Below are 8,953 nucleotides of genomic sequence, written 5' to 3'. Positions count from 1 at the left end.
GAAAAATCATTCTTTGAGTGTTAACAGGTGAAAATGGAAAGGAGAAAAAAAAAAAGAAATTTTAGATATTGAAGAGTTCTTAACTATTGTTGAAATTCCGTAATGTTGGGAACCACTTACAATAGAACAATTGTATTTCTTTTTTCTCCGCTTTTTGATTTTAGATTTCAATGATTTGATAGTCATAATTATTTAGATATTTCATAGCGACTCTCAAGTATTAAATTATAAATATATTTTCAGGGTCTGTCGTATTTTATTATTAAATATGTGAAAAGAGCAAGAGGCATTTATACATTACCTAGTACTCACCTCTCACTTTAAGTTCTCAAAACACAAGGCAAAGATCTCATCTTGAACAACATTTAACGTTGATATTATAGAAAAGGAATCATACTATTTAGTATCCATGTTTTTCTCTTCTAAAAGCCTAGTTTTTTAAGATTTATAATTAGGAAAGGAAATTCTCCTATTATATCATGTAATTTAATATTTATAATTAATCTAGATCTCCTAATTAGTGATTTATGATGGTATGGAGTTGATACTAGTGCATTATTCAGATAATTGGTCTGCAACTTAGTAAATGAAATATATAAAAGCAGCCAATTTTATAGTAGTTGTTTGTCAGTGTATATATTTTCTACGAAGAAAGGCAAAAGGGACCTAAAGGTATGGTATGCGTACTTATATCATAATTAGGTGTTTTTAGCTTTCGTAATGCACCAAACTGTTCTTCAAATCCTTGAATCTAGGCCAATTTACCAAGATTATAATAATTGAGTTATTGTTGTTATAGGTAAATTTTGCGTTGGGGTCATATTGAACGTAGTTCTTTTTATTATTCATTTCAAAACTTGTTTGAGTTTGGTAATTGAAAGGTTCTGATAAAAACTACTCTTTGGCAAGCTAAGTTGAAGAAAGTGAATATGATGCTGCCAACAATGTGCTATTGGGACTAACAAGAGAAAATATGCAGGTTATCCTTTTTTCTTTGCCCTTGTTTTTGTTTTTTCTATGCACTAATTTGGGTTTCTTCTACTTCATAAATGTAAAATATAAATTGATATTTTTTAATAGTTTCAATTTTTGTTTACTTTTTACAAGTTTTTTAGACTTTGGTTCTTAATTTTGAATTGAAAGTAAATTTTCAAATTTTAGTTTTATCACGAGAAGAATCATTATTTTAATATTTACAGGTGAAAATGGAAAGAATGGAAAGGAGAAGAAAAAAGAAATTCTGAACATTGAAGACTTTCTAAAAATTGTTAGATTTCCATTACGTTGGAAACCACTAATAATAGAATAGTTGTGTTTCTTTTTTCTCCTATTTTGATTTCAGATTTCGGTGACTTGTTTGTCATAATCATTTAGATATTTTATAGCGACTTTAAAGTGCTAAATTGTAAATATATTTTTAGAATCAAGAAAGAAAATTCTTCTATTGTATCATGTAATTTAATATTTATAATCTAGATCTTATTAGTGATTTAGGATTGTATGGATGAAGAGAAGTGCCATTTGCATGTTGCAAAGAAGCAAGATGGAGGAGAAGACTGAAAAAAAAAAACCCTAAAAACTTGGATTATATAAGTCAGGACATAATAAAATGGATGGATCAAACCGAGTCAATTAGGTTTTTTTAAAAAAATTGAGTTTTTATTAGGGCTTAATTATTATTTTTTAATTAATATAAGGACAAGGCTAGGCCATAGGCTAAAACCCTCTTTGAAAGCATATTTTTTAAGGACTAAATTGAAGGACTTATTATCTTTTAGAAACTAAAATGAATGATAGACCACACTTTGAATGATTAATTTTAATATTAAAGGATTGAATTGAATAATCTATCTTTTTGTGCTTAAAAAATATGACAAATTATGTATTCAAAAACTATTTTTAATATTTCTTTCTTTTAAAGACTAAATTGAATGACTCCGTCTTTCAAGAATTAACATGAGCAAAAATCAAGAGAGTGAGGATGTATGCTCGGACGAATGAGTGGACATACAAAACAACTTTATCAGACAACAAATTGATTAATTTTTTAATATGAATGTATCAAGAACTCTTGACAAAATATTTATCATGAAAGAAATATACAAATAATTACCACATTTAGTCCTTTCTGTCCAAACCTTAAACAAGACTTAGTACAACAGTAAATTTTATTTTTTCCATTGTTTTCTTCACTCTCCTCTTGCTCTCTCTTTCTCTGACATAATTAAGATTAGGAGGTAAACAAAATCTATGGTGAAAAGAAGACAACTGATAACAAGTTGGACTATGTGTTGGATTGCTGGCAAACTTGACCATTTCCCTAGCTTCTTTGGGTCCAATGATTTGTACAAAATTGCAAAAACAACCTCAGACCTGAAGACTTCACTTCTTCATACATAGAAAATGCCAAAAGAGTGCTAACAAAATGTTCGTAAACAAGTTTACCTATCAAAAAGTAATAAAAGGTTTTCGAATTAAGAGTTCTCAAGTTATCGTCCCACAAAAATTATTTTCAAGTACCAAGAATAACTTAATTTAATTGTTTAAACGTAATGGGATTGTAACACATAAAAAATAGAGCTTAATGTTAACAATAAATTAAAAGAACAATAATATAACATGAGAGAAATTGGATGAGATGAGCCTAGGACTTATGGATTCACCTACTACACTTCTTTATGTTCTAATTAATTTAATCCTGCTATTGGTATCCAAATATTTTCCAACCACTCATAATTAGTTTTATTAACATTTAATGATTATGCAATGTCAATAACTTTTCCCTGAGCAAACACTCCCAATGATCATGTAAGGTAATTGGTCGAGAAAGTATGAAGATCCTATGAGTTTGTTGATTCAATAACGGCTGAAAGAAAGGAATTAAGTGTGATTAACCTAACCCCTTGCCTCGTTTTATCCTATAATGTAGCTAACTATGGAATGCTAAGGGTGTAACACCTTAATTTAATTTTTCAAATAATAAATTTTGCAAAAAAATTGAGAATAATAATAATAAAAATTTTCCTTCCAATAAGATTCTTATCACATGGGTTCATAAAATAATTCGAAATAGAAGAAACAGTTACAAGTTTATATCAATCGACTGCTACATGACCATTTCAAATACAATAGTTTCAAAATAACATTTTAAGCCCTATAGCAGTTCCATCCACCTCTTCACTGAATCCAGTACTGATCGTCTTGATTACCTGAAAAGTGAATATAAGGGTGAGTACTCTACACTACTCAACACACAAACAAGCATAGAGTCTCACCTTGCACATACTTCACATCGTTTCTAATGCATTTTTACATAAGTATAATCACAAGCAATCATTTTCAAGCATTTCACTTTCATTCACAACCGATGCACTTACGGCACCAAAATGGCTTACACACCTGCGCTCTCACGGCACGTCGCCACGCTCATTGTGGCACTGTGATCACTGTTTCACATCATGGATGGTTGTCAGTTACCCCCGCCTCATGGATACCACGTAGGCAGTTACGAGTTGTTCGGCAAAGGTAGTAGTCAGAGGTCTAGTTAGGAAGAGAATATGCGGCCCGTGGTGCACCCACGCTCACTGTTGGTGTCACCACCATTCTCTCTTCCCTGAGGTATTTCTACCATCCCCATCTTCTACACCTCCAGTGTATCTCTGAACCATTCATAACATCATTACAACGGCGTTTAACATACCCCATTCACACATATTTCAGTCACACATGCATATTTATGCTTGCACAAGCACACATGCCCATATTTCATCACATAATGCTCAATCATACAGCTCTTATCAAATATTACTACAACCCACTCATTTCATCATATTCAAATCATCATTCAACCACTTTCAACACAAATAATACCAACCAACGTTTAATACATCATATCCGGCATGCGAAATACATCAAAATACACATGTTCCTACACCCTGTCTCAACCACATTACAACATATAGCAAATAATTGGATTTTGAAACAAAATGAGATAGGGTAGAGTCCCGCCCTTACATCAGATTGAAGGCCCACACGCAAATCGATCCGAGGAAGTGCTCCCCACACGGATTTCATCCTAAATACATAGAAGAACTTCATGAAAATCCAGAAAAATCACGAAAATAGAGAATGATAATGAAAAATTGAAGCCCTAATCATTAAATCTCACCTCTAAACGGTCCAAACACGAATCCAACCTTAAATCTAGCTCTCGAACGACTTTGGAGGTAATTTATTCGGTGGAATAGGGTTTAGGAGTGAGAGAATCAAAGAAATTTTGAAGGGAATGGGAGAAATAAACTTCCCCGAATCCTAACCCCCTTTAAATCCTCTCTGGTCGCGACACTCTTGCTGCAGCGAGATGCCTTGCTGCAGCGATGCCCTTTGTCGTTATAGCGAAAATCTCAGACAAAATTGCACCTTAGTTTATGCAGAATCTCGCTGTTTATGCAGAATCTCGCTCCAGCGATATCCTCTCGCTACAGTGAAACTGCACCCAGAAATACACCTCTCACTGCCGCTCTCTCACTACAGCGAGAAGATGACAATTTCATCCCTTCCTTCCAAGGCCCTATCGCTACAGCGAGAACACCCCAGTATTACACCCTTAAACCTATTTTTTAGCCCAATCAGTCTAATCCAATCATATATAAATACATTGATACGCATCCATATGCATTTATACACGCAACATCATCATTACGCACTCAAGTGCAAATTCCAACATCCATTCACATTTACATACACATATTTTTACATATATATATATATATATATATATATATATATAATATTACAAAATTCGAGACGTTACAAAGGGTGATCAAATCTTAACATATACAATATAATCCAATAGAATAAAAGTTAAACATTAAAGGAAAATCAATACTAACATTAAAAGTAAAAGTCACAAAGTTTACAGTAAGATCCGTCAAAGCCCTAGTTATGAGTTTAGTTACTCATAACGAAATAAATTACAAAGAACGTAATAAATAAACACATAACCACAAAGGAAAATTCAAACAAAAGAAACTCAGGGTAAAAGACGAAAAGAGTTCTCGTTCTCCGAAGAGTGTTTAATCACTTGCTTGGACTCTAAGGGAAAGCTCGTCATCCTTGCCAATAGTCTTCAATGACTCCAAGATGAGTTTGGTTAGAACTAAGAAGGGGGAAGAAGGTGTATAGAGAAGTAGAAGTGTCAAGTGTGGAGCATAAGACCTCTTTATATAGATTGTGTCTTAAGTTTTCAGTCAGTTGAACTCTATATTTTCAAATTAGTTTTATCCACAATCAAAGTCGTTCCAAATATTCATATTTAAGTTTAAATTTAAAATTTAAACTCAGTTTCACATAGCACAGTCAAGGACTAAAAATATTTAATTTTTATCCAGAATATCTCCATAATGCACTAATAATAACTTTCAGCTAAACTGCAATAATTAATAATATAATTAGTGTAAATATATATAAAATAGAGTTGAAGTATATAAATATAAGTCATAAAATATATCAAAATATGAATTTATCACAAAATAATAAAACTAATTACATTACCCAACTCCCTTAGAGTAGTTTCAAAGTGGGCCTTCAATATGAAATGGAAAAACAATTTTTAAGACTACTATCCGAAAATGATTAGAAACTATAAGAATTATATTGACCAATTAAGCTCTTATACCTAAAAAAGAAAAAGCAGCTTCTCAAACATCATCCAATTAAGTCTCCTTTATTCAAATCAAAACAAATAACATCATTTGATTTCCGTTCAATTGAATTGCTTGACCAAATTCTTGCCTTAAGATCACTCCTCCAGGATTCCTACAGATTTTACATCAAGCTTCACTGATGCACATTACAACACCCTATTGCCATTGTCTAGCCCGTCTCTTCCTCCCATCTTTTTCTCCTTTGCCTTTTCTTAAAAGTCCCTCTCTCCTCTCCTTTTATACATCTTGAAAGTGATCTGCCGATCAGCTGCCATTTTCCTTACCTTCTCTGTGATCTCTGCTGCAAATTATCTGCTTATAATTTCCTCGCATAAGCTTTGCAAAAGTATTGGCTGTGGCATTAAATCCATATCCATCATGTCTATGCAGAATGAACAAGCTTCGTTCCATGTCCTTTTGAAAAGAGTGCATGAATCCAGATTGTCCATGCACTGACATTCAGCTGATATCCTTTAGAAGAAGTGATACAATTCCAAGAATCTTTAGCCATTTCAAGCTTCTCTGCTCTTAGAAGAGAATTCATCAACTCTTTCAAGATGCCATATTGAGGAGCAGTAAAAAGCCCTCTCCCAACCATGTCTTTGAAATACTCACAAGCTTCAATTAGGAAGCCTTGCTCAAGAAACCCATTAATCATGATGACAAAGGTGTCAACACCGGGACTAAGCCCACTTGCTTCTATTTTACTCCAAAGCTGAACGCCTTCCTTGACCTCTCCCAACTTGCAAGCCAACCTAATTACTGTATTACAGATGTGAAGATCAAGAATCAACCAATCTTCTGCATCTCATTCATCAGTTCCATACACTCTTCCAGCTCTTCCTTCTTTTCATGGGTCACCATAATATGCTGATAAATTAGCTGATTTGGGAATGGCCTTGCTGTATAATCTGATCCAAAAGCTCATAACCCTTTTTTGATTTTCCCCACTTGCAAAATCCACTAATCAATGTGGAATAGGTTACATCATCCACATGGAAACCATTTCTCTGCATCTCAACAAATAATCACATTGCCTCCTCCAACCATTCATGTTTTCAGAGTGACTGGATCAAAATCATGTACGAAGTTACCTCCTCCAACCATTCAGGTTCGCAACCCTTCCTTCTCATCTCTTTCAAAAGATCATAAGCATCTCCCATTTTCCCAGCTTGAGCATACCCACTAAGTAAATTGTTATAAACCACAATATCTGGTTCAATGCCTACATCCTTCATTTGCACCAACACATGTAACATGTTTTGCTTCCATAAGCTTCCCTTCTCTAGTTTTATTATAATTATCTTCAGTTTTGTAATTTGATATACTTTTGTTTGAATAATTTTTTACTTACATTGCAAACTTACGTTAAAAAATATAAATTTTTAAATAAATTACAAACTTGTATTATAAAAAGTACTTTCTTAGAATTGTAAGAAATGTAGATTATTCAACTTTGTAAATTTTTTTTATCAAATTCTTTAAAAAAAATAATATATTTTTCTTTTTTATTAATATATTGAATTAAAAGAGGATTAAAATAAATGATATTTGTAAATTTATTAATTAAAAATATTTAAGTGAATAATTTAATTGAATACTTAGTTCAATAATTTATATCTTGATTTGTCTTGATTTAGTTTAATTTTAACTATAGTAAACAAAAATTAAATTAAACTGCTTACAAAATATAAATTTTTTCATTTTTTGTTACTTCAGTTTTTATATTTTTAATAGATTTAGCATTTTAAAAATAACTTGATACATTTTTTTAACACCCTCACTCATCCTAAAAATTAATAATAAAATAATTCACAAATTTATTATACCCAATTAAATATTACTGGTTGACTTATAATTTGTGCATTCTAAATTGCAATACATATTCATGCACTAATTGAAAGTTTATAATTATGATATTTGTAGTTTCTAAGCTCTCTTGTTTATAGCTTAATTTTAAACTTACGAATAAATTATATATTTGAATTATTTAACAATTCTTTGTGAACTAAATTTAGTTATTATTTTATTTTTAAAAAAAATATGTTAATTAATTATCTAAAGAAAATATATAAGTAAGTGTAATAATTAATTTAAATAGTATGTTGGTTTGAGTTTGAATATATGTAAATTGAATAGATAAATTAAAGTGTATATATTAATAAAAAAAAGTTAAGTAAAAATTAAGGTTAATACTTTTTATATTTAATTAGGTTTCTTTGTAACTATTAATAAATTATCTAATCACATAAGTTTAACTAGCTTTTGAGAATTGTGATTGGAGAGAATGAATTATAAATATTTAATATATTATTTATCATAAAATTCAAAATTAAAATATGATATTTTTTATTATAAAAGTTATATTTTCAACAAGTAAACTTAAAATTAAAATAGTATGTTGTCTCTAGAAATATCAATGTAATCTGGGTTGAATGTGATTCTAAGAATGTTATTTCTTTAGTAACTAATGTTCAAAGTAGTGTTCATTAGTTATTTTTTATCATTAAATAAATTAGGAACATTCTTAAGAAATTTAAGTTTGTTAGGATAAATCATATTTTGAGAGAGGCTAACTATTGTGCTGATTAGTTGGCTAATCATGAGTTTGAGGATGGTATATTTTGTTTTACTAGGACTCCTTCTTCCCTTTATCTCCTCCTAATGCTGGATTCTTTAGGAGTGTCTTGACCTAGAGTATTTGTTTAGGTTTTTATGTTTTTTTTTTTTGTAAACTTTTTGCCCCGTTTAATATAAAAAAAAATGTTATTCAATTTTTTTTTCAATTTTCTTATCATATGAAATGTCATATGACCTGCTTAAAAAAATGAATTGATTTATGATTTTTTTTAAATCATGTAGTTTCGTTAAGTGAAAAACTTTTTTATGCAATCAAGAGTGTCGTAAATAATGAGAAACTCGTAGTTTCTATTTTTCATTTTATTTTTATGCAAAAATGTCATATCAATAAAACAAGTGGAAGTAACTATTTTCTTAATTTTTTAAGATGTTTAGAAAAATAACGAGTTTTGCTTTATTTTTTAAGATGAAAAAATGGCATGTTAATGATGAGAAATAATTATATATTATTTTTGAGTGATATTTATATTGATGGCTTATTGTTTTGGTGTGTAATAATTATTATAATCAAACCGTATTTGGATACATATTTTATTTGAAGATAAGATAAATTGCAACAATATAATAAAATATGTAAGAAGAAATGTTGAATTTATTGAAAATATTCA

At 30.3% G+C, this 8,953-nt stretch overlaps 1 pseudogene; it reads right to left on the bottom strand.

Moving 5' to 3' along the window:
• Positions 1 to 5,851: 5,851 nt before the first annotated feature.
• LOC113850643 lies at positions 5,852 to 7,595 on the bottom strand (annotated as a pseudogene).
• Positions 7,596 to 8,953: the final 1,358 nt, after the last annotated feature.

Source organism: Abrus precatorius, unplaced genomic scaffold (genome assembly GCF_003935025.1).
Source record: "Abrus precatorius isolate BTA unplaced genomic scaffold, Abrus_2018 Scaffold9, whole genome shotgun sequence".
NCBI lineage: Eukaryota > Viridiplantae > Streptophyta > Magnoliopsida > Fabales > Fabaceae > Abrus > Abrus precatorius.
This window is presented reverse-complemented; position numbering and strand designations above follow the sequence as displayed.